The sequence below is a fragment of the Periplaneta americana genome, chromosome 11, assembly GCF_040183065.1.
Source record: "Periplaneta americana isolate PAMFEO1 chromosome 11, P.americana_PAMFEO1_priV1, whole genome shotgun sequence".
Classification (NCBI taxonomy): Eukaryota; Metazoa; Arthropoda; class Insecta; order Blattodea; family Blattidae; genus Periplaneta; species Periplaneta americana.
Window position 1 is genome coordinate 50,263,314 of NC_091127.1, and position 25,724 is coordinate 50,289,037.

The 25,724-nt window shown below is 35.0% G+C and overlaps 1 protein-coding gene and 1 non-coding gene across 2 annotated transcripts in view; one reads left to right on the plus strand and one right to left on the minus strand.

The window, feature by feature from the left end:
• The window catches only part of LOC138708518 (secreted protein C-like), a 1,615,872-nt gene that overhangs the window by 1,025,375 nt on the left and 564,773 nt on the right, over positions 1-25,724 (minus strand). The window lies entirely within an intron of this gene.
• Positions 14,191-14,262, plus strand: TRNAH-GUG (transfer RNA histidin (anticodon GUG)). The gene has a single exon. It is a non-coding gene; the product is annotated as a tRNA-His (tRNA).

The window sequence follows — 25,724 nt, forward strand, 5'->3', positions numbered from 1 at the left end:
GAGTGATCTCATAGTCAGAGTGCACGGCGACTCACAGAAGAAATTTCCAAGAAAATCGAGTCTTTTGGGAGGGGTACATTAGGACCCTTTCCAATGCCAAGTACAGTTAAGTGAAAATAAAAGAAACCTGCGATAAACGAAGTTTGTTTTTGTGATTAACTGTCTTTTCACAAACCTTACATAACAAAACTGTTCCATCGGTCGAAAACACATGGGCATCAAATTCACTAACGTAAGCATGAAGTTTACTTTTCAATGGTTTACTGAATTTAGGCATTTTAGCTAACAGATCTTATACCTTCTGTCACCTGATAATAACTGATTGTTCCTCACTCAAATTCCTTTCTCCTACAATAATAAAAAAGTGTAGCACAAAATTGGAAAAGTAAGATTTCAAAATACTACGTGACAACTTATAATATATAAGAATAAGCTTAACATTTAAAAATAATTTTAAACCTGAATGTAGGTATCATGAAGACATGATCTTATTATATTCGTAACTCTAGATTGTCGATCATTATTCATAGTACACCAATAGTATTAAAGCACGATTATTAGCAGATTATGCACCGAAATAAATTACTTTTATTTACTATTGTTAGTAAAGTTAGTCATTGTTTAAAATATTTAAATTTAATACACATTACATTACAATTCATTAAAAAATTGCAAATAAACAAGAAATATTGCTTTAATATGGAAAAAAGGCATTTATTAGTAGAAACACCTTAAAAAAGGCAAAATAGGCAAAATAAAAATTAGCCTTATGACTTTGATTTACTCCAAATCACCTCTATATCTATGCAAATAATGATTTACTTCCACCCAGTAAAAAAGGCATTTTGCCAAACATCCTGGCTCTAGCTATGAACAATGACCATGAGCAGGATCTATATTTTATATTTCCCTTACCAGTAAGATTACGTTATTTTTACTAATTAATTATATTATGTTTTTCTTTAAACCCAGAATTTCTGCCTAAATAATTCTTAATTAGAGTTATAATTTTCAAGATAATTATGAGGAAAATAATGATTTATCGTTTTGCTCTTTTTCCGTAAATAATAAGCATAATATATTATATTAATTTAAAAAATTCAATCCGTTACAGATCTATAGATACGTGTAGCTGTATTTATATCCTGATATTTATTTGTTTTATTTTATTTTTTATTGAGTGTAAGTAATTACCTAAAACCTCATAATATCTTTTTCTGCATTTTGGAAATAATCTGTAAATGCAGTTTAATTTTTCATATTATATTACGAAAATTATTAGAATAAAATAACATTTGAAATTGGTTTGGAAAAAAAAGCAATTTTATGTATTTCCTCAAGTAGAATCGGTTATTGTTGAAAGGAACCAAGTCCACTTTTTAAAGTTTTGAGATAATCGAAAAAAACTGTTTTGTGAGTAATCTATCGAAGATTAAAACAAAATATATTGTGCACATAAAATATATGCATACAGAATTAGTTTAGACTCATAAAAATATTCGCACAGTCATTAGAATCTTTCTAATCTAGAAAACACGTCATTGGACTTAGTTCCTTTCAACATGGAAATGCTCTATTTATAAAAATGTAAACACATTTTGGCCTATAAAACAAATTGGGAATTTATTAAATCACCTGTAATGGAAGTGTTAAGAAAAAAATCAACTATGGAACATGTTACTTGCATCGTGCAGTATAACATACATTATTTTCAGAAAATACAAAGAATATTTACTGTAGTCATACACCTTTGTAATGAGAATAACACTGAAAACAAAACAAAGTTTTTAAAATATCCATATTATTTCATTGAATTAACCAATATATTTTTATTCTTGGGTAAATACAGAACAACAGTAGGCTCTACAAATAATTACTGTTTTCAATAAAGTAGGTTTTCTTTTTGTTCCGTTGGCCATTGCAATATTTTATCATAGAAATCTTTGCTATCTCCTGATGTAGTAACATGACGATAAACTTTCCTCACATGTCCTAGTTTGCTTGTTTTGATAGGAACTCGTCCTTCAGGACAAGTTTTCTGTAACAGACTAATAAGATCACAATTTCTCGTGTATTCCGTCTTCCACTATCTGATACTGTTATCAAGTACAGAATAATCAAATCTGAACATTTAATGCGACAAACAACTAGTAATCAACAATCACTCTGCACTCATAAAACCCGAGAAATATTGGAGGCAGAATATACTGTTCGCACAGGGCCACCAACCTGGAATCTTCGTAGTTCCGTGTTGAAAAGCACTATCTCCAGGAGATAGTTCCTTTCAACAGTGAATGACAAGATTGACCACCTCAAATAAAGGACAAGGAATATGAGTAATTAGGAGACATCGGATTCTAGGGCAAATGCCTATTTTGTTTCTTTAGGAGAAAAGTAAAATTAATTATTAATATTTGTGTTTCATGGAAATTGAAAGGTATTCAAAGAGTTTTATAGTGCCCTAAAATGCCCTAAAACGGTTATTAGAGCCTAATTTGTTAATATTCGCCTAAAATGCCTAACTCACTGTAAAGTTTCGCATTTTACTCTTACTTTTTCTAATTTATACATGCATTCACTGCGAAATTTAAGGCATTTAAAAACTGGAAAGTTTGCTTCACACCGGCCATGAAACCATTGATAAAGGAAACAAAATGTTTTGAATCTCACGACACTCGCAATAGATTTCACCGAATTTAACATGTTTGGAGGCATAAATGCCGACAAAGAACCAACCTTAGTTTTGAAGCAGGCAACAATCACAACATGTGCTGCTACCGATTCAGAGATATACTATACTATAAAACTGACTGTTTTCGGTCTGAAACCGATTAGCTGTACTGTCCTTCAGAGTGTCATAAAATCACAATTTTTGGAGAAAGAGTGTTTTTGAAATATTTATGAAAAGTCGTAAAACTGCGAATTAGTAGGGTAAACCGTTACAAAATATTTAAAAGAATGGCCCTCCTAGTGTTAACACTACCAGGAAATGCAACAATAAGTGGAACTTTGTATTTTTGTCCAATTGAATCTCAATAACAACGGTTCATTTGAATGCTCGTTAACAGTTGCTCTTTCCCTCACCTTATTTGTGTTGAGAAGTTTTTGAGCGGTAGGACGTTTTCCTGTGAATTTTAACGCGATAATGCCGAAAAATATAAGTGCAAAATCTACATTGATCCGGCAATGGCTAACAGAATATTCAGAATTCACTTATGATGGAAAAATAATATTCTGCAAGATTTGTAGCAAACAGGTATGTAACAATAGTTGAAATATATAAATTCTATTAATTTTAATGAGCAGGCCTATAATATTTATACATTGACTGAGCTATCCTGAGATATAATTCTTTTTAAGACCACTACACTTTAACCTTTTAAATTCCTATAGTTAAAGTATTTGCAGGTCATTAAAATTTTGATTGTTCGAACCCACTAACTTTGTGATAGAAATACGGCAATACAACAATTAGGATTTTATTTTAATTCAGTTTACTTTACATTTTTAGATTTCGCAAGAAAAGAAGTGCCACCTAAAGCAGCATGTGCAAGGAGCGGCTCATAAGGCTAAAGCTCAGCAGAAAAATCAACTGCAACAAACTTTACTAACACAGCCTACTTTATCCAATCTCAGCAGCAGTTTCTATGCTGATTTAACCAGAGCGTTTGTTGCTGCTAACATTCCCTGGAATGCAATTGAAAATCCGGTTTTAAGTCAGTTTTTACAAAAATACTGCAAACAAAATATCCCATCTGAGTCGACCCTAAGAAAAAATTACTTAGAATATACAATGAAACTTTAGCTTCCATTCGGGAGGATATAGATGATTCTTACATATGGGTCTCTGTTGATGAAACATCAGATCCTATGAATAGGTATATAGCAAATATGGTAGTAGGAAAACTTAGTCCTGATGGACCTTCGATTCCACACCTCGTATGTGTTAAGGAACTTTCGAAAGTGAATAGCCAAGCCATTGCTTATTTTGTAAATAAAGGCCTACAGTCTTTATACTCAGGTAATATAGACGATTCTAAAGTTCTGTTGTTTTGTACTGATGCTGTCTCATACATGGTTGCTGCAGCTCCACTTCTTAAAACATTTTATCCTAACCTCACGCATGTAACCTGTCTAGCACATGGCCTTCACAGGGTTTCTGAAACAATCCGGAATGAATTTCCTCTTGTCAATTCGTTTATTTCTAACACAAAAAAATCTTTTTGTAAAGCCCCATCCAGGATTTCAATATTCATAGAGAACTTTCCAGATATCCCACTCCCACCTCAGCCGGTTGTTACACGATGGGGAACCTGGATTCAGTCAGTGGTGTATTATTCTAAGTATTTTAAAGAAGTGGTCACAGTTATTGATAAATTACCTGAAACTGATAGTGCAGCGTGTGTGAAAGCAGTGAAAGATTGTCTGAATGACTCACGAGTGAAAAACGATATTGCCTACATAACATCAAACTTTTCTTTCATACCTGCAAGCATTGAACAATTAGAACGTGAAAAACAATCTCTTTGTAGCCAAATAGCAATAGTAAAGGAAGCTGAAGTGAACATACATTCTGCTCTGGGCGAAACTGGGAAAAAAGTTAAAAATAAGTGGGACAACGTATTAAATAAGAATGTAGGATTTTCATTGTTGGAAAATGTATCAAGAGTGATATCGGGGGAAAGTGTAAATGTTCCAGTAAGTATTGATGTTTCTATTGTACCTAATTTAAAATTTCCGCCTCTCACATCAGTTTCGGTTTTTCTGCTTTCAAAATGATTCTCAGTGACAAAAGGCAAAGGTTAACTGTGGAGAATTTAGAAAAAATTCTGGTGGTGTACTGTGCAGATAATTATAATAAAGTCTGAGCATGGAACTGAATTTCAATAACTTAAAATGAGTAATCTTGATATCAATAATCATTATTTCATTAGTTTCAATATATTAAATTTGTGCAGCTCTGTTTATAAATATAATATAGTAATCTTTTTTAATGTTTAAACATACTTTTTTGTACGTATTTTAGTGTATAACTAAAAATTTCAGTGAAAGAAATAAGTATGATACCTTGATGTGCCTAAAATGCCCATTTTCATTAAAATAGAGCCTAATTTTACAAATTTTGAGCTTATTTTAGGCGCCTAAAACTGCAATTTTTAGTGCCTAAAAATCCGATGTCTAGTAATTAGTTCCTTCCTACACCAACAGATCCAGCGTGCGTTCTACATTACAAATCGATAAAAAAAATGAAATTGACAAAAATGTGGACTTAGTTCCTTTCAACAACGAACGATTCAGGGTTACAAAATCTGAAGTAAGAAATGGATGTCAAATTATAAAAGCTTATAACATGACAAATTATCCCTTTTGAGATTATTTTAAATGCTTCGAAATTAATTTTCTCCTCTCTTTCTTTATTCGTGTTTATCTTGGTTCACTTATTCTATTCTTCACTACTCTGCTCTGCCCTTCATTTCTTTGATAGCTTGCATTTTCATTTGATCCTTTCTTTGTTTCTGAGAAATCATTTCCGCTTTTTCTTTACCGTAGAAGCTAATACAGGCCCTCCAGTCTGCCTGTTGGCTTAACTTGTGTCGTTCTTCTGCTTCTGGCGGATAGATCTGGGGCCGCGGTTGTTCTGGTAGCAAGGTGTTGGCATTCTCGGAATAGTTGGGACACCGAACGAATCGGGCCTGTATTTACAACAACAGCTCCGGTATTATTACTACAGAACACCCGCTCCCTCGCTGCGGTCTGACACGATCGCCGCAAGAAAGTCCCTATGCAGTTCGAGCGAGACCTAACTCTGCATGTACGTGCTCAGGATAACTATAATTTACAGTACAGAGATTGTGGATTTGTCGGTTAAAGGCTTCATTAATTTTTAATCAATATTATATACTTAATATTGCTATCAATAATACTTACTTAATTACTTACTGGCTTTTAAGGAACCCGGAGGTTCATTGCCACCCTCACATAAACCCGCCATTGGTCCCCATCCTGAGCAAGATTAATCCAGTCTCTATCATCATATCTCACCTCCCTCAAATCCATTTTAATATTATCTTCCCATCTACGTCTCGTCCTCCCCAAAGATATTTTTTCCCTCTGGCCTCCCAACTAACACTCTATATGCATTTCTGGATTCGCCCATACGTACTACATGCCCTGCCCATCTCAAACGTCTGGATTTAATGTTCCTAATTATGTCAGGTAAAGAATACAATGCGTGCAGTTCTGTGTTGTGAAACTTTCTCCATTTTCCTGTAACTTCATCCCTCTTAGCCCCAAATATTTTCCTAAGCACATTGTTCTGAAACACCCTTAATCTATGTTCCTCTCTCAAAGTGAGAGTCTAAGTTTCACAACCATAAAGAACAATCGGTAATATAACTGTTTTATAAATTCTAACTTTCAGATTTTTTGACAACAGACTGGATGATAAAAGCTTCTCAACCGAATAATAACAGGCATTTCCCATATTTATTCTGTGTTTAATTTCCTCCCGAGTGTAATTTATATTTGTTACTGTTGCTACTAGGTATTTCAATTTTTTCACCTCTGCAAAGGATAAATTTCCAATTTTTATATTTCCATTTCGTAGAATATTCTCGTCACGAGACATAATCATATACTTTGTCTTATCGGGATTTACGTCCAAACCTATCTCTTTACTTGCTTCAAGTAAAATTCCCGTATTTTCCCTAATCGTTTGTGGATTTTCTCATAACATATTCACGTAATCCGCATAGTTATCAATAATAATAATAATAATAATAATAATAATAATAATAATAATAATAGTATTAATATTAACACCCTTAAGATTTTACGGAGACAATGTTGCTTCCAATCCCGAAGAAAAATAATGCCAAGAAATATAACGAGTTCAGAACTATCAGCCTGATGTCGCACTCTGCGAAGTTTCTCTTGCGTATACTGAATCGATGTTTATAGTCTAAAATGGAAGGACAGTTAGAAGAAGAGCAGATTGGCTTGAAGAAGAGAAAAGGTACGAGAGATGGAATTGGACTGCTAAGAACAATCGGCGCAAGATACCTGGAGAAGAATAAAGAAGTGTATATGGCATTTGTGGACGTAGAAAAGGCATTTGACAGAGTGGATTGGAATAAACTGATAGGGATCCTAAAGAAAATAGGTGTGATTTGGAAAGAGAGAAGACTACTCATTAATCTTTATATGAAAGGTCTCGCTCGAACTGAATAGAGACTTTCTTGCGGCGATCGTGTCAGGAGAAATGGGTGAAGGAAGTGAAATAGGGAGAGGAGTACATGAAGGATGCCTTTTATCACCTACCCTGTTCAACATTTACTTGAGGATTTAATGAACAACTGTTTTCAGAACATGGGAGGAGTGATAGTAGGAGGCAGAGGAATAAAATGCATAAGATTTGCTGATATGGTTTTGTTAGCTGAAGAGGAGATGATACTAAGGGATATGCTACTGGAACTAAACGACAGCTGTGAATAGTATGGGTGAAGATTAATCACGCATTGCTAGCTTTAAATATTGTATCAACACCAAGTTTTTAGTTAATTTCACAGGAATTTTCTCACTTTTCTTTTACTTGAACCATTCAAAACTTTCATTCTGTAATATTGCTTGTTATCAGGAAGTTTCATAGATTTTCTCTTCTTTACATTGCCCTCCTTGTTTTTCAGTTTTTCTGCAAAAGCTTTAATCTTTTCACTGTCACTTTTTATCCTGCGTACAACAGATAAGGTTAGATTATATCCCTTAGCAATTTTTCTTATTTGTTCAGCATTTCTATTACATCAATAACCTGGAGTTTTTCTTCTAGGCTCAGTCTTGTTCTCTTCCCTGACATCTTTATCGTGTATCGACCTACTCGATGTGTACACGACAGCAACGTCGCATGAACTGAACCAACCCTGCTTGCAAGTTAAATGCCTCCTTCCTCTAAATTGGAGTTCTACTGTAGTAAAAGGCCAAAATATAATTCTTCTCAGTCTTCATTATTATCACGTTGCACGAAAGTCTGGTGGAATACGAATATGTGTTCATTATCCAAGTCGTCTTGACTGATCCTACTATATCATAGGTATCCCACTTTATGTCCATGTGGTGTACAGTTACGTAATAATAAACATTGGCGACATACTGTAAGCATAAACAACCATCAACAACAACAACAACAACAACAACAATAATAATAATAATAATAATAATAATAATAATAATAATAATAATAGCAATAACAACAACAATACAGTAAAATCTATGACGTTGATCACATTTCTATGGATCTGGAAAATTTCCATTTCCTTGCAATTATATAGAATTTACCCTATTGGTTGACTGACTATCTTTTAACTTGAACCTTGGCGATAGTTTGGCAGTATTTTATACATTTTCTACCTGTGAAACTCAAATTCAAATTCAAATTCAAATTTATTCACAATTTACATTTGAAATGATACATATGAATATATACCCGAAATGAGCATATGCTCGTGCTCGGGTACAGTCCAGTAGTCTACATAAATTTTAAAGAGACCAATAATGAAGTTGATATTAGAAATAATAGTAACAATAATAACAATAACAATAATAATAATATTAGAATATCCGTGACGGAGATGATACAAAGATAGTAATACAAATTAATTCAATAATAATAATAATAATAATAATAATAATAATAATAATAATAATAATAATAATAAAACAAAAATATTTACAATAATAAAATAAATACTAAGACGGATAAACTAAAATATAAAACCACTAGCGAGAGTTAACACAGCTTAAATAAGCATCTTATAACCAGAGAAAAGAAAATGACGAACTCGAAAATCAACAGAAAAGTTCGATGTATCGCAGACGACATTAACCGCCGTACTGACATTGTGCTATGCATTATTGGTAGTAGGGGGGGGGGCGAAGGTCTACGTAACTGCCGTCCTCTTCGAATCTTCTCATACAATCATGGGAAGTTAAATGCTGAAAAACAAAATGTCTACGAGTCAAACTGTTCATTATTACCGGGATAAATGCAAATAATACTGAAATATATTAATCAAGTTTCAGTTATAGATCTCCCCTTTTGTGCAAGAGTTATCATATCAAAATGGCGGGGAAAATATAAATTTCAATAACTCTCTAGTGAGAGAGATAGTGACAAGTACAAAACTAGACTTAAGTTAACTGTAATAGTAGTTGTTCAAAATATTTTGTAGTTGTGTAGACATATTCCTCATAAATGTTCCAAGGTCAACTTCCAACCATCTTTAAAACTTTCAATTACCACCAACTGCTTAGAACTAGCACTACTCACCACCTGTAAGCTGTTGTAAGTGGCCATCCAACCTTCCCTTCTATTAAAGGAGATGGAAGCTAACTGTGAGGGTATTTAGACGACGAACTTACGGGTATAGTTCATGAAGAAGTGTCCTCAACCGCGTAAGAAGTGCTTGGAAACATTTTCAGTACAAACGAGGAGAAAGAAGAACGCAGTGGTGACGACATTCAAATCCTTGCAGCAGAAGAATACCGTTCCAACAATCAATTAATTAAATATTTAAATGCCAATAATTGCAGTCCTGTAAAAGGACTGTATCATTTATATACAAACATTGAAATGAGAATGCTCAAATCTAAGATGATCATAAAACGAATAATATAATATTAAAGAATTGTTTTGATGCACAGTACTTACTGTAATTCCACAAATCTTGTTATGAAAATTTTGAATATTCCTGTGGCATATGCATTTTAAGTATAATAATAATAATAATAATAATAATAATAATAATAATAATAATAATAATAAGCATTAACTTGAAATAAAAAAGATATGTTAACATTTTATGTCTGAGTTCTATCCATCAGACAGACCTGAAAGTTAGACTTCACAGGTCAATGGTAAAATTCTTTAACATGACCACCTTTATATTTTCACTATTTTTGACCGGAACGAAAACTTTTCAAATTAAACAGGTTTTAGAGCAATAATAATAACATTCATAAAAGCTATAATAATAATAATAATAATAATAATAATAATAATAATAATAATAATAATAATAAGCTCCAAAAAGTGGACAATAGTTGAAGTGAAATGACGATGACCAGCCATATTCGATAAAGTTGCGGAATAGCCATTAACTCAAAGATCTTCTCTCTACTAAGATTTCTGATGTCTGTCTCCACGTGGTGGAGCTGCTATTACAGCACATAAAGGTGTTAATGGTGAGACTCGAAATCCAATACCTAGTTCGAGAGACAAAACCCTATTTATCCTTGGACAGAAACATTTCTAGTTGAAGGAAAACCTCAAAATATAATAAACTCTTCTCCTCCAGGTTGGGGGTTGTGCAGTAGCAGGGTAACCTGACCACGGAAAACAAGCTTACTTACAAGTTACATACATTAAACAAAAATTATGTGTATTTGGGATAGACCAAATCGGCATAAATCACTGTGATACATAATAATAATAATAATAATAATAATAATAATAATAATAATAATAATAATAATAATAATAATAATAATAATAATAATAATAATAGTAATAATAAAAACAAAATCAAATTTTTACTAATCGATGGCACTGCCAGACTTAACGTATGTCTCGGAAAATTAGACATTGACTAGTAAAAATGAAGGAAGAGAAATTAAAGCGACTGAGATGGGGAACGCTATATACACAACAATCCGGTTGCAGCCCTCTTGAAATGAATGAATGAATCATTACCAGTACAAACTTAAAAAACTTCAACGTGTACATAATATCTGTGTCCGATTTATTTTCAATATCCGCCGACATGATCATTTATCGGAATATTTTCTACGACTCTCCTGGCTCCGCTTGCAAGATCGACGTTTAGTACATTCTCTTTGCCTGCTATATCGAATTATACATGATTCCACACCCAACTACCTTGCCTCTCGGTTTACTCTCCTAGCTTCACATCATAGTCGAAATACACGTTCACAGCACAATCTGTTGCTAACAATACCACGTCATCAGACATCTCTGTACTCAAGTCCTTTCTCAATAGCCATGGCCCGCTCATGAAATTCGCTGCCGCTGGAAATCATGGGTAGTCTTAGTCCTCAGTTGTTTAGAAATATTTTAAATGTAAAGAATTAGTTTTTAGGTATAATTTGTAGTTATTATTATTATTATTATTATTTTACATAGTCAATACATTATTTTTCCATTAACACTTATATCTAGGTAGGCCTAATTGTCATTGTCTCAATGTAACACGTGCTGTGCTGATCATACTAATTCTACTATTCCTTTAGTTGTGAGATTATATTCATATGTATTAATTCTTTTTTTTTTAGTTAATACTGTATACTAGAATGTATTTTCCTGTTTGTGGTTATGTATTCAGTGTCTTTTTTATTATATATTTTTATTATTGTTATTTTAAAGATAATACTGATTGTGTGTGTGTATTCAATCTCTCTTTTTTACTTAATTATGTTTATTATTATTTTTAAGTTAATGTTTGTATACCGGTATGTATTTTTATGTATGTGATTTTATCCCGGTTGAGTGGAAGAGAAGGCCTGATGGCCTTAACTCTGCCAGGGAAAATATAATTATTATTATTATTATTATTATTATTATTATTACAAACATTACACTGTGATCAAATTTATCACTCAGCAATTCGTAAACAGCCAGTGAATCTAAAATGAATGTGTGCTCCTTTGTGAAAAAGGTCACAAAAACTTACGGTAGCAATAACGGTAAAGATCTTGTAGCTTCGTAGATATTTGCTTTTGGACCAGTGTTCATAGTTTTTAACTTCTTTAGTGTGCAGTCCTTTTTCGAACACACTGTATATTTACTCTGCCCTAAAGAAGCGCATTTCTATTATTCGAGACTTCCTATTATTATTTGTTACAGTACAATGTTCCGTAATTATTTTATTTTCCTTCCCATTAGCTATATCATACAATAATTTTCCTACTGTAGTTTGATGGAAATATCGTTATAAGCCTTTATATTTATTTAACTGTACGAGATAATTAAGTAATTTAATTTTAGGTTTTCATTCCAACGTTTAAGCATATATTGAATTCGGCTTTTGTTTTATGTGAATATAGGCATTTCAGTTTAGCTACTCTACCTTTCGACATTTCATTGTAGGTTAATCAAATCAGATATTACCAGGAATGTACGTTACATTTCATTCTGGTAACAGCCCCACATAACGCATGCTTTCCCATTATTCCTTTTGTTAGATAAATTAGTTGAAATAACAAGCCTTCCCACAATTCACATTTCGGAATAAACAGCAAACCACCGTCGTCGACGCATTCCATTCCATCAAACTCTAATTAATGGAATTCTGCTGCCTGGTGTAGCCCACAGAAGGAGGCTCTTCTGGTTCTGCTCAGGTCTAAACTGGGCAGAATGTCTACGAAAATCTAATGCGTGTATCCTACCGATGCTAGAAGTAACTCGCTAATGACTACTGACGGATAGAATATATTTCATATTCTAAACCAGTGGTCATCAACGGATTTGCACTGTGCATCTCCCTAGCTCGCTCGCTTTCCCTGAACAACCGAGTGTGCGGAAAAGGAGCGCAGGTGCAGTGGCGATATCTCTGTATTATAATGAGCAAGACATTGGACATGATTTGAATAAACGAACATTAACTTTATTTTTGCATTGGAATATTTAACTTATACAAACGGAATAAAGTATTAAATAGCGGCAGCACAATTATTGTAACGACAACAATTTCAATGAAATACTTAATACGGTATTCAAATGAATAAAAACCGTGTATACATTTTTCTAAATTAAACATTGATTGCCCCTGCATACATAAATATGCATTAACTAAACCATGAACATAATGAATGGTACTATTTTAGATTTGAAAGGAAATAAATAATTGAAATGAGAAACTATAACATTGTTTATGAAAGAAACAGAGTTAAACATAAATATTGCTATATATTATTTTTAATATACCGAAGTACATATGATATTTCCATGCAGATATTCTGCGTCATCATACGATGAAAGAGTAATGGAACGGAGAAAAATTCTCTCCGGCGCCGGGATTTGAACCCGGGTTACTGGATAAAGCATCAGCACGTAGAGCTGAAAACTCGGGTTCAAATCCCGGCACCGAAGAGAATTTTTCTCCGTTCCATTACTCTTTCATCGTATTATGACGCAGAATATCTGCATGGAAATATCATATGTACTTCGGTACATTAAAAATAATATATATGATATGCGAAAGACGGCGCTTATTCCGTCGGATCCCTGCCAACTAGTCACTCATAACGAGTGTACCTCAGCACATGTATGGACTTCAGTCCTATGTTCATAGACATCTATGACGTAGTGCAGAGGGCGGCCACTAGAGGGAGCCCAAGAGTTGGAACTTATCTCAGACGATTCTGTCCGATGCCGGGGTGGGTATCCGGTGTGGCTTAGTGGATAAAGCATCAGCACGTAGAGCTGAAAACCCGGATTCAAATCCCGGCGCCGGAGAGAATTTTTCTCCGTTCCATTACTCTTTCATCGTATGATGACGCAGAATATCTGCATGGAAATATCATATGTACTTCGGTACATTAAAAATAATATATATATGATATGCGAAAGACGGCGCTTATTCCGTCGGATCCCGGCCAACTAAGTCACTCATAACGAGTGCACCTCCGCACATGTGTGGACTTCGGTCCTATGTTCATAGATATCTATGACGTAGTGCAGAGAGCGGCCACTAGAGGGAACCCAAGAGTTGGAACTTAATCTGAGACGATTCTGTCCGACGTCGGGATGGGTATCCGGTGTGGCTTAGTGGATAAAGCATCAGCACGTAGAGCTGAAAACCCGGGTTCAAATCCCGGCGCCGAAGAGAATTTTTCTCCGTTCCATTACTCTTTCATTGTATGATGACGCAGAATATCTGCATGGAAATATCATATGTACTTCGGTACATTAAAAATAATACATATGATATGCGAAAGACGGCGCTTATTCCATCGGATCCCTGCCAACTAGTCACTCATAACGAGTGTACTGCAGCACATGTATGGACTTCAGTCCTATGTTCATAGTCATCTTTGACGTAGTGCAGAGGGCGGCCACTAGAGGGAACCCAAGAGTTGGAACTTAATCTGAGACGATTCTGTCCGACGCCGGGATGGGTATCCGGTGTGGCTTAGTGGATAAAGCATCAGCACGTGGAGCTGAAAACCCGGGTTCAAATCCCGGCGCCGGAGAGAATTTTTCTCCGTTCCATTACTCTTTCATCGTATAAATATTGCGCTATTTGTGTAACACGAATAGAAGTTTACTCAACAGAGGCAGCGATTTTTCGGGATTTTTTATCCTCTTTTCACCCATCACCTTCTCAGTGTTTGGAAACACTGTTTGAGTGGTGCACAGTCTCAGTGCACATTTTAAACTGTGATCTGGCAGTTGATTTTTATGACGGAGATTTGTTAATTTTCATCAGAAAAAAAAACTGCTCGCTAATGTATGATGATCCAAATAAGCACAAGATTCGAACAGCATGTCTGTGCAATCGTGGAAATCGGACATGTGAAATGTTGTAAACGTCACACGAACATTTCTTGGTTGCAAATTTCTTCTTTAATTCGCGATTCTATTGTACAGCCAAGAGTTCCAACTGCAATTCTGTTGAAGCATGGTCAGCAGCCATGGATTATGGAGTCGCGGATATTTCAAAATTACATTCAAGACTTTCCAAATCCTGGAATCTTGAGTGCAATTCTTGATTTAGTTCTCCTAGTGTTTACGCATATTCTTGCAAGTCTGTCGTCATTACAGAAGTGTTAATCGTCCTTAGTATTGAGAAGTGCTCGAGGTTTTTAAACTATCCTTTAACTGACGTTCTCAAAGTGATAATGTAAGTTTAAAGACCTTGATTCTGTCATACATTTGGGCGACTATTTGACTTTTACCTTGAAAAGAGAGGTTCAAAACATTCAAATGCCCTTTTAAATCTGTTAGAAATGCGGTCACAAGCGCAATTAACATTATTCTCACTTCCGGAATAGGTTTATTTAGTTGTTCCATGAATATAGCTATCTCTTCTCGTAGTTAAAGAAACCGATCCAGCAACGTGCCACGGCACCTGACATGTTTGCAGGTTATGAAACCGTCGAGCCGCCACTGTCACTCAGAAGATCTCGACGCTTACTGCTGTGCTGCTCGCTCCAGCAATGCACTTGCCCCGGATCTCTGCCCTCGCACCAATACATCTCAGTTGACGACCACTGTCCTAAACCATTCCTGCTAGCGATATAGGGAAAAGAATTTTCACGGTTCACTTGTATAGAATACAATAAAATTGACGTCTAAAGATTTTTTCATATTCCATGATGTTTCGGTAAATTTTGTTATTTCATAAAAATCCTCATATATATTTTAGTTACGTATTTTGCACGATTTCCTCCCTCAGTTAATCAGTTGCACTGAGATAGAAACCTTACCACACATCCTGGGATTCTGCCAACATGGAACTCTCGTTCGGGATACAAGACACCATGCAATACGAGATTTTATTGCTAAAAATCTTCCTTCCTTCTATGACGAGGCTGGGCACATTACGTGATTCTGAGAAATGAGCGCTGTGTGCTTTAAAGAGCGCTTCTTCCGAGCGCTGTGACGTATGCATACTATACGTCATTCAGTGTCGGTGCAGTGGTTGACTCTGCAGTACGATGGCGAACTATAAAGACGGAGCTTCCGCTCATACACTAAAGCGGTCCGCTATTCCCAATGCTTTTAATGTATCATGGAAGGAGGAGGTCTTTTGCGTAGAGAGCAGTGGATTAGCAAAGTGTTTAATTTGTCATTAAAACACTCCAACTGATTAAGAAGTTCAATATCCAAAGATTGACAGAAATACGATTTTGTTACAATAGTTTATTCATGTAAAAGAAAAGTGTGAAAGAGTGTTTATTATTAATTTCCTTCTTTTGTTTCTGATTGCAATCCTTTGTTACATATGTTTATATTATTAATACACTAACAGTATGTCTGATTGTAATCCTTTATTGCTTATGTTTATATTATTAATACCCTACCATTATGTCTGATTAATCCCATATGTTAATAGCCTAATATTATGTAATTGTTAAAGCACTCTGCGTATGGGTTATGTAAATAAGCCTAATGATTTGTGTGTGTGCATAGAGCGAAGTTTATTTCATTAAATTAATAAAGTGTTATAAAGTCTGTACTGTACAATGGATCGATGTAACATCCTTATAAACTATTATGTACTGACAGACTGAATAACTAGAACAACCGTGGCTCTTGTTATGTTAATGCAGGGAAGGTAGCTGTAATGTGAGTCCGCCACTGCGTGAGCGTTCTGCTCCGGGTTGCCTTGCGGAGCGAGAGCAGCTCTGGCCGGCTAAACGGAACCGCTCTCATGCCCGGCCCTGTTCTATGAGATTCATCAAGAAGTCCACTGCCTTGCAAGAGATGGAAGTTCTCGGCGAGTTGACATCATTGCCATTGATAGAGGAAATGATGGAGCAATAATTATCATTGATCCCACTGTACGCTTTGAAACTGCAGTTGAACAACCTGTAGTAGTACATGAAGAAAAGAAGACCATCTATGATCCTACAATTGAATACTTCAGGAATTATTATCATATAAAAGCACAGATTGATATATTTGGAATACTGTTCGGAGCAAAGGGAACAAATCCAAAATTCTCAGTTGAAAGTTTTAAGTCTTTTGAAATTCCTTTAAAAATTCTGGAAATTATTGCTATAGACGTAATGAAATATTATGTTCAGATTTTACGTAATCACCTGTTACACCTAAATTTATTTATATTCTATCTTATTACTAAGAACTGAGGACGTAGTTGTAATAACGACCCAAACTCCAAAATGCTGTTCTCATTTATATAGCGTTGAAATTTTTTTAAAACAGTGCGGGGCCTATAACATATATTACATTAAAATAAACAGGTTTATCAGCATTACTGTTCAAAATTTCTCAACGAAACTTTGTGGGTATAACAAAGAAACTATGGAGAATCGATTTATGCATTCTCCGGAGAAAGGACCTATGGGGCTAAGGGCCCTTATTGCAGCTACGTCCTCAATTATTGAAAAATCGCACTTTCCCAAGGGTAGCTTCCATTTGAAAATAATAATCATAAATACTGGTAACACAAATGTTTATTTTTATTTATTATTTGTTTAGTATGCTGTATCTTTTGGCAACCCTTACTGAAGGGCAGCTACCCTTGCGGGATTTATATATAACTACCACTGAACCGGGATTTCTAGTTATTGTAAGGACATAATAGACATGTTTCCAAGCAAACACTTCTAAATCCCAAGATATCCATTCCAGCAATATTTCGGAATTCTCAAGGGCAAATGAAATCAAATTCCCCTTTAGAGTCACTGAATTTTTAATGCCAATGAATTCGAGAGGTGAAAACAACTTTTTTTAATGCAGTGAAAATATTTTCAGTGTTGCCATATCTACTTATACAGGCTGTAACTAAAATCTATGTCTAAATTATAGGAGCATATTACTCTCATACAGAGGATGAAAAAATCCTACATGAGCATTGGCCCGGAAACGCTTTATTTCCTTGTCAAAACCCTTTATTCTACAACCCTGCTTACATTGTATGATGTCGTACATTTTCAACTAAAACAGATTTTTTTTTTTTATTTTTTTTTATTTTATTGGGTTATTTTACGACGCTGTATCAACACCTCAGGTTATTTAGGCCCGATTGTATAAACCATTTAATCTTAGATCAGAGGTTAAATTGATCCTTGTTTCAGCTGAACTTGGAATTTTGTGTTGTATAAAGTCTAATCTGAGATTAATTTGTCTCAAACTAAAGTCAACTTTGACTGAAGAAATTTCTCCGATTAAGTTAGATGATCCAAGTTGTTATTTCTTTTCTGTTTGAAATATACGAGTGACAGATTGTGCAAATAAAATATCCATTATTATTAATATTAATAGATATGATAGGTACATTTATATATATTTCTTTCAATTTCTTGCCTTAATACACAAACAATCTTATATTTTATAAGGCTCTATCGTGTTCAGCCGTATCAAATAACATAACCTATAATTATATTATGTTTATAACAACCATTAATTATTAATGGATATGATAGGTACATTCATAAATTTTCAATTAACTGTATTACTAAACGAAAATTGTCGTTTTATAAAGCTTTATTATGTTTAGCAGTATCAAACACCATAACATGATAACAACTCTTCTTATTGTCCGCCATTATTTACATTGCACAAAAAACCAGTGTCTCCAACAGAGTGTACGGAAAGTCGCCAAAAAGTAGTTGTAAAGTCGCTAGATTTCTCATTATCAACAAAGAAAGATTAAATTTTGTCACTATGGGGTGCTAAAAAGGTCACTAAATCCCTATTTAAGCTATATAAAATTTAAGAGAAATTGTTGTTGAAAAAGAGTTAAAGTCGCTAGATTGGCAACACTGAACAAACCTGTCCGCGCATCACGTATTTCACCTGTTTATGCGATGTTGCCAAATCCTTTTCACGTCAACTTCGATTGCACTTGAACCAAGGTAATTTGATCGCAGAAAAGTTTTATACAATAGAAGAAGTGTCTGAACTCGGTTCACTTTTCGATCTTCGATCAAAGTTGATCTTTATTCAGGGAGTTTTATACAATTGGGCCTTAGTGTCTAGAAGAAATGAAGATGATAATGCCGGTGAAACGAGTCCAGGATCCAGCACTGAAAGTACCCAGCATTTGCTCGTATTGTGTTGAGGGAAAACTCCGGAATAAACCTCAACCAGGTAAAGGCTGGTTCACAATAAACCGGAAACGAAAATCGGAACGAAAACGAAAACGGTAAAATTGTTAAAATGTGTACATTTAAATGTGACCATTCACAATTAACGAAAAGCTTGCCGGAGCCCAGGATCGGGAACGGAGAGTTGGCAAAGTTTCAACTTTGGCGTTCACGTTTCCGATCACAGCCCACTAAATTCATTCTATTGCCATCTAAAAACTATTTTGTCGTCATATATTTTGTATCAAGAAGACCGTGACATAACCTATGCATTATTTTGTTCTGTGCTGTGCATCATGGAGCAAGTTTTATTTGACGAGATTCTAATATTGAGTGTTGAGGAAAATCCTCACGGTTACGATAGGCGGCGCGCCTCGTACAAAGATGAGAAAATGAAGGAGAATACGTGGCTTTCAATAGCTGCATCTTTGAACACCGATCATAAGTGGATCATATTTTATTACTGTATTGGTTGTATTACACACTACATATTCATGCTTCAATTCAATAACTACTGTTGTGTTCATTTTTGTTCTATTACAAATGAATCCTATAGATTCAAAATCCCCTATATCCACTTTCACAAATTGAAGGATTTTGACAGTAACTGGTTTCAAATAGAGGGAATTTTCAACCTAACAGTGACTTTTAACAAACCTTTTGCTTTAAATTTAGTGACTTTTTAAATTCAAACTATATAAATCATTTGAATTGATTCTTAGCTAGCAATATGTGGGCATAACCCAATTATGAACAAAATTGTCTTGAGGCGGTTTTGAATCTAGAGGATTCAAATGTTTCTTCTCTAACTTTATGGTGGACTTAAAATAGGTTGTGATAATAAAGATGCATGGGCATATTTATAGTACCGTACCTAATGAAATGTTTCAGTTGAAATTTCGAAGTTAGTTAACCTGTGTTTATGTTGGCTGCCTTGTACTCATGAGAGAACGCCATTGGTCAATTATACACAAATAACATCAGAATGCGTAATATCGACTTTACATATCGTTATTGACATGCATATCGATATGCATAGTCGTCTACGTTCTCGGTTTATTGTGAATCAAACATTTTCATATTCATGTCCTCTGCTTCTCGTTTTCATTCTGGTTCTCGTTTCCGGTTTATTGTGAACCAGCCTTAACTTGCCCGACCGGGATTCGAAACTGAGCCACCTGGTTTCGCTGTCAGACGCGCTGACCGGTACTCCACAGGCGTGGACACTAAAAATAGAATACCATCTGGATATCTATCTTACAAGAAGAGCTCAAATTGGCCACGTCGTCGCACTGAATCTCGGATGCGCTGATGCATCCCTGGCGAATGTTGTATTGCCTCGTGTCTTTCCAAAATACGGGCTCTGAGGGCTCTTTTCATCTTGCACCGGGTTCCATACACGAGCTCTTTTAAATGATCCTAAAATAAAAGTCTAGTGGGTTTAGGTCCGGAGAGCGCGGAGGCAAACGAATTGATCCACCTTTACCTATCACTCTGTCACGGATACTTTGAATGATTTGTCCAACAATGTGTCAACTCTGGATTCAGCGCAACTGTATTATTACGTGATAGCTATGATGCCATAACACACGAAAACAATACCTAACGCATAAATGTACGCAAAGATAATGCCATTTTTAGCACTTCCTACAAGACATATTGTATGCAATTTTTATTTAATAATGTACTGCATTGAAAATTGTACATTCAATAATTGCTCCTTTTAAAATTATTATTAATTATTCATGTTTATTTTTTATTTCATTATCGTTAATTAAAACGTTTCTTGTTTATTTCATCATCCCTAATTAAAACTTTTGTAACACTTGTTTATAATAGGTTATGTTCGTGTAACAGTCAATTAAATCCCACTCGAGTTTTGATTTTCTCCAGATAATTCAAAACCTCTAGTGAGATTACTGTTGATAAAATTAAAATGTTCAAGAGGCTAGAATTTTAATTGTATACTTTGTATGTTATTTTTATATGTTGGATAAATTAATTAAGAACTTTATAATTACAAATTATTGATTTATATTATTTTCTTGTTCTAAGGCTGTGGACGATTGGAGCACATGTTGGTCACCACTCGGCTATACATGTTAGTCGTTCTGCTTCACTGACAGCGAGAGACGCTCTATTACTTTTCACTCGGTAGAGATATAATCCAAGCTCACACAACTTAACAGTTTTGGTTCAAACTTCCTAGCTCTAGTTATACCGGGACATTATTTTATTTTTACTAACATTTTTAATATTAACCTGGCTATATCTTTGGATTAAAGGTACAGAACCGGAAACCTCGCTTGCTCCCCCTTCCAAGGCTGGAGTTCGATGATACTGGCGTAAAATACAAATCACTTTACTAGGTATAGGAGGGAAGAAAAGTAGTTCATCCATTTACGTAAACTAGGAAATATCGCAATTTTGAGTTTGATAATTTTCAATAGATTTTTGTTTAATCAAAGCACAGTATTGTATTAACACTTAGTGTTTTTACTCACGAATTGAGCTCTCCATTCGGACGTATTAATTATGCAGTGTATATTGTACTGTTACAGCACATTAGTGTACAATATAGAGAATGAAGTTAAATTGAAAAATAATCATAATATGGATATTTAAACACATTTTTTAAAATGGTGGCCGTTCATTTCGATATAGGCTTCAGTTCTTTTGAGCATATTATTGCACTAGAGACTATTTTACCTAATTCCAATTACCAGTTTCCTCCTTCGTATCAGTAACTCATTTTGCAAAAATTCTGTACCTACCTACTCTATAAAAGAGAACCATACATACTGTAAATTTAATCTTCACTTCTCCCCATTCCAAAAAGATAAAATTACTCAGACACGCTATCTACTGTCCGTCCATATGATTTTGTCGCAGGGTCGTATAAAGGGGGGGGATCACGTGATAGTTAATTACTAAACGAGGCCCTTTTATTTAAGTTATTTTAAACAGTTGTATAATATTACATAGACGTCCAATTCCTAACAGAAATTAATGTTTTAAGAAAAGAGCTAAGACAGCCCAGCTACTAGACTTTACAGAGGGACGAACAGAAGCAAGTGGGGAAAACCGAGATGCGACGTAGGCAAACAGACGATAGTACCTGTGCGAAAATATGATTCAATATTGACAGCTCTTTCGTCACTGGAAAACGCGAACATATTTCTGGAACGTACTGTACTCACTAACTCAGTACTGCATACGCGGCCCTGGTTCTTGTGGAGGACGGTTGGGAGTTTACTAGTAGAGGGGGTGTGAGTGAAGTACATTCAAAAACTCAGGTACAATAAAAATTGATGTAAAAATCAATTGATGCCCCTGTAATTTTTACCATTGATGTGTTCTACAAGTTATAGCGGGATAAAAAAATCCTACTTTCAACTAGGATTTAATTAAGGGATTTCCAGTTTTGATCTTACATTCTATTAACCGAGCTATCCCGGATCTCTCAATGTAAGTTATTTCATTTAATTAGTGTATGATAATGCCGAGAATAATATTAGTATATACTGAGAAGTAATCATAAGAGAGAAAAAAGACGTGTAAATAAAAAAAAAAATTCGATAAAAGGGCACTCGAAGAAAAGGAAAGCTGAATTATGTTTGTTGACCTCTCCACTCTCCTATCGTCTGATCTCTTGCTCGAGTGAAACAATCGATTTGTTTTCCTGTCTTGACATCGCTGTGAAATGTAAGAGCAGCATGCTTAGGTTGAATAGATATTTATCTCAAATTCGCGAAAGAAAATCGCCAACACAGACTAATTCTTGCCTCTCTAACAAATAAGAAGAGCTTATCCTTAAATCTCAAGAGTCATGATGTCTCTCTCTCCCTTTCTTGAAGTGCCGTTTCCTTATTACTGTCAGACATTTCATCGTGTTTTGAGGCACTGCTTTTCCTTTCGTGGGAAATATATGAGATTTAAATCGAACCATTTTGCCTTGAGAGAATGCAAAATAATGGCTTTTGGGAGATTTTGTGCGACTTCTCTTTGTATTAAATAATCATTATCATTATATTGAGCCGTTCAGAGCAAAAGTGGTGTAAGGCAAATATGAGTAATGAGGGTTAAAGTAAACATTCTGTAAAATACAGCGCAAAGTAGCAATTAATATTCAATTTATTTAAACTATTAGTAGTCAGTGGATAGCAAGAAGGACATATTAATTGCTACTTTGCGCTGAATCTTACAGAATTTTTACTTTAAACCTCATTACCCAATTTTGACTTACAGCACTTTTGCTTTGAACGGCTCATATTATTATTATTATTATTATTATTATTACTATTATTATTACTATTATTATTATTACTATTATTATTATTATTATTATTACTATTATTATTAGGTCTAGGATTTTGATGGCCTATAAATCATGAAAAAATGTCCTAACAACAATGCATTTATGACCTAAAAATCTTTCAAAAATTCCCTTAAAAAGGCCTAAAAATTGATCTTACATAATTGGCTTAGTAGGAAAAGAGGTTTTGTACTACTTAATATTTAGACTAGTAATTAAATTAAATTTTACATAATTTTTTCTAAGTAGTACACTTTAATTAATTATTTTATCTGATGTAGTTTCCGTGTATGATCGTTCACCTCTCTGCTTCGGCATGGGGACGCGAGGTCAGCAGTCAGCTAGTCGGTCTTGGCCCTTCATGGGCTGTAGCGCCATGGATTTACTTTACTTTCAGTTTTCATGTAGTCTACCACAAGGCCACTCTTATCCGGAACTACTGTCGGTGACACAGGAGAAGACGAGAGTGGACTGAGGAGGAAGGGATGTGAACAGATAACGTACGACAACACGTGTAATATTTGTACTGCAGTAAGCAGAAACATTAAGTCTCCTTCTGTTCAACTTAGCTTTAATTTCCATACGCATTGTTACTCATGTTTCCTGCACGAGTAATAACCTGGCTACTGGGATGCTTATCTGAGCGATGTTTATAATAATCAACAGCGATAGTCAAGAAGGTCACATTCTTTCCACTCGTCTTCTCCTGAGTAACGGACTATAGCAGGTATAGAGGAGTCTATATTGAAAAGGTGGCTGGACTGATCCATTACATGGGGTGTACCAAGTTAAAATGTGTAGAAAAACGATTAAAATATTATACAAAATAAAGGGTATTAATGGACAAAATATGTAAAGAAAATATCAAAAGAAATACACATTATTTCACATTAATAATGTTTTTTTTTGGCCAAAATTCAATGAAAATGCCTAAAAAATGGCCGAATAAAACAAAAGATGCTCTTATGAGTTCAAACCGGCAAAAATGCCCTAACAAATATGTCTTAAAACACCCAGTTTATCAAATAACATATAAATACTAAAGCTATTATGTTTCTGGCGTACTAGGAAAAAGATGGAATTTCATCAAAATCCTAGCCCTAATTATTATTATTATTATTATTCCTCGAGATGGTATTTGGTGAGATAAGGCCGAGGATTCGCCATAGATTACTTGGCATTCACCTCATGGTTGGGGAAAACCTCGGGAAAAACCCAACCAGGTAATCAGCCCATGCGGCGATCGAACTCGCGCCCGAGCGCAGCTTCAGACCGGCAGGCAAACGCCTTAACCGACTGAGCCACACCGGTGGCTAACCCCATGGTAGAGAGGTAAAGAAAACTTGATGGCCTTATATCTACCAGATTAATTAAATAAATATTAATTGCTAAACAGTCTATAAAGCTGTACACACAAGAATTAAGTAATTATTTATTTTCAAGTTTCCCTTTATTTTAAGTACGTACCCGGGATTGTTTTTTAAGTTAGGATTCCACCCGAGGATTTGAGAATTTTGGAATATTTCCTTGTTAAAGCATACTATATGCAACATTTTATAAATATATGATCAATTTCATAACTTTTAAAATATTGTAAGTCACAAATTCCAACTTTTACTGTTCGATTATATATAATTTTTTACATGCAGGTGTTTTACATGTAATTTCCTCTCACGCACGTTGATCCTTCCATTTGCAGAATGCTTCTTACTTGCATCTTCCCTTAGTAATCTCTCGCAAGGAACGATATGAAAATCTCGTTATACGACTAGCGGCACATCTCAGTGCGCGATAATCCAGCTCGCAACATGGAAACACTTCAATGGACTTAAAACTCATTTGAAAGTCATCATCTATCCCTCACCCTTTCCCAGTTTCCCTCGGGCAAACATTAGGGTCACAGCCAATTTAAAAAAAAAACGGAGTTGAAAATTGCCAGTGCAACTTGCACTCATCCTTTAAGACACGTCATAGAAACAGCGTTCACTTCTGTCCCTTGAACACTATAAATCTAACTTGGAGACGGAGACTCGGAGACGTGAGGAAGGCGAGGAATCACGTTTGAGGAAGATTTTTAAACTTAAAAGAATCTTGCTGTTCGTTAATGCGCAGGGGGACGAAAGTGGGGAGGGGAGGGAGAAGAGAAGTCTAGCCGTACATTCTATCGTACATAGAAGACGAAGCGAAAGAAAACACTGGAAGAAGATTACACCAAAGGCTGAGGATGAGGAAATAGCTACAGCAGACAGAGAAGGATGTGGAGGGAAGGGAGGCTGGTGCACGGTCTGGGAATAGAAAGAGGGGTTGGGAGGGGAGGTAAAGGAAATTGCCGATTAAGCTAATTAACTGTGTGTGGAAGCTACGCTATAAGGGCGAACTGTTGGAGAGCCTCCCTTGTTTATGGAAAAGCCATCCCTTTGCTTCTGTGAGACAGCCGAGGGAAAAAGCTTCTTCCAATGGGAGAGAGCACTCAGCCAGATCTCTTACTGCAGAATGGGTTGTGCTTGAGCTCTCAGGTTGACCAAATCTCTGCATGTAACAATCCTTTCAAACGACAGAGGTT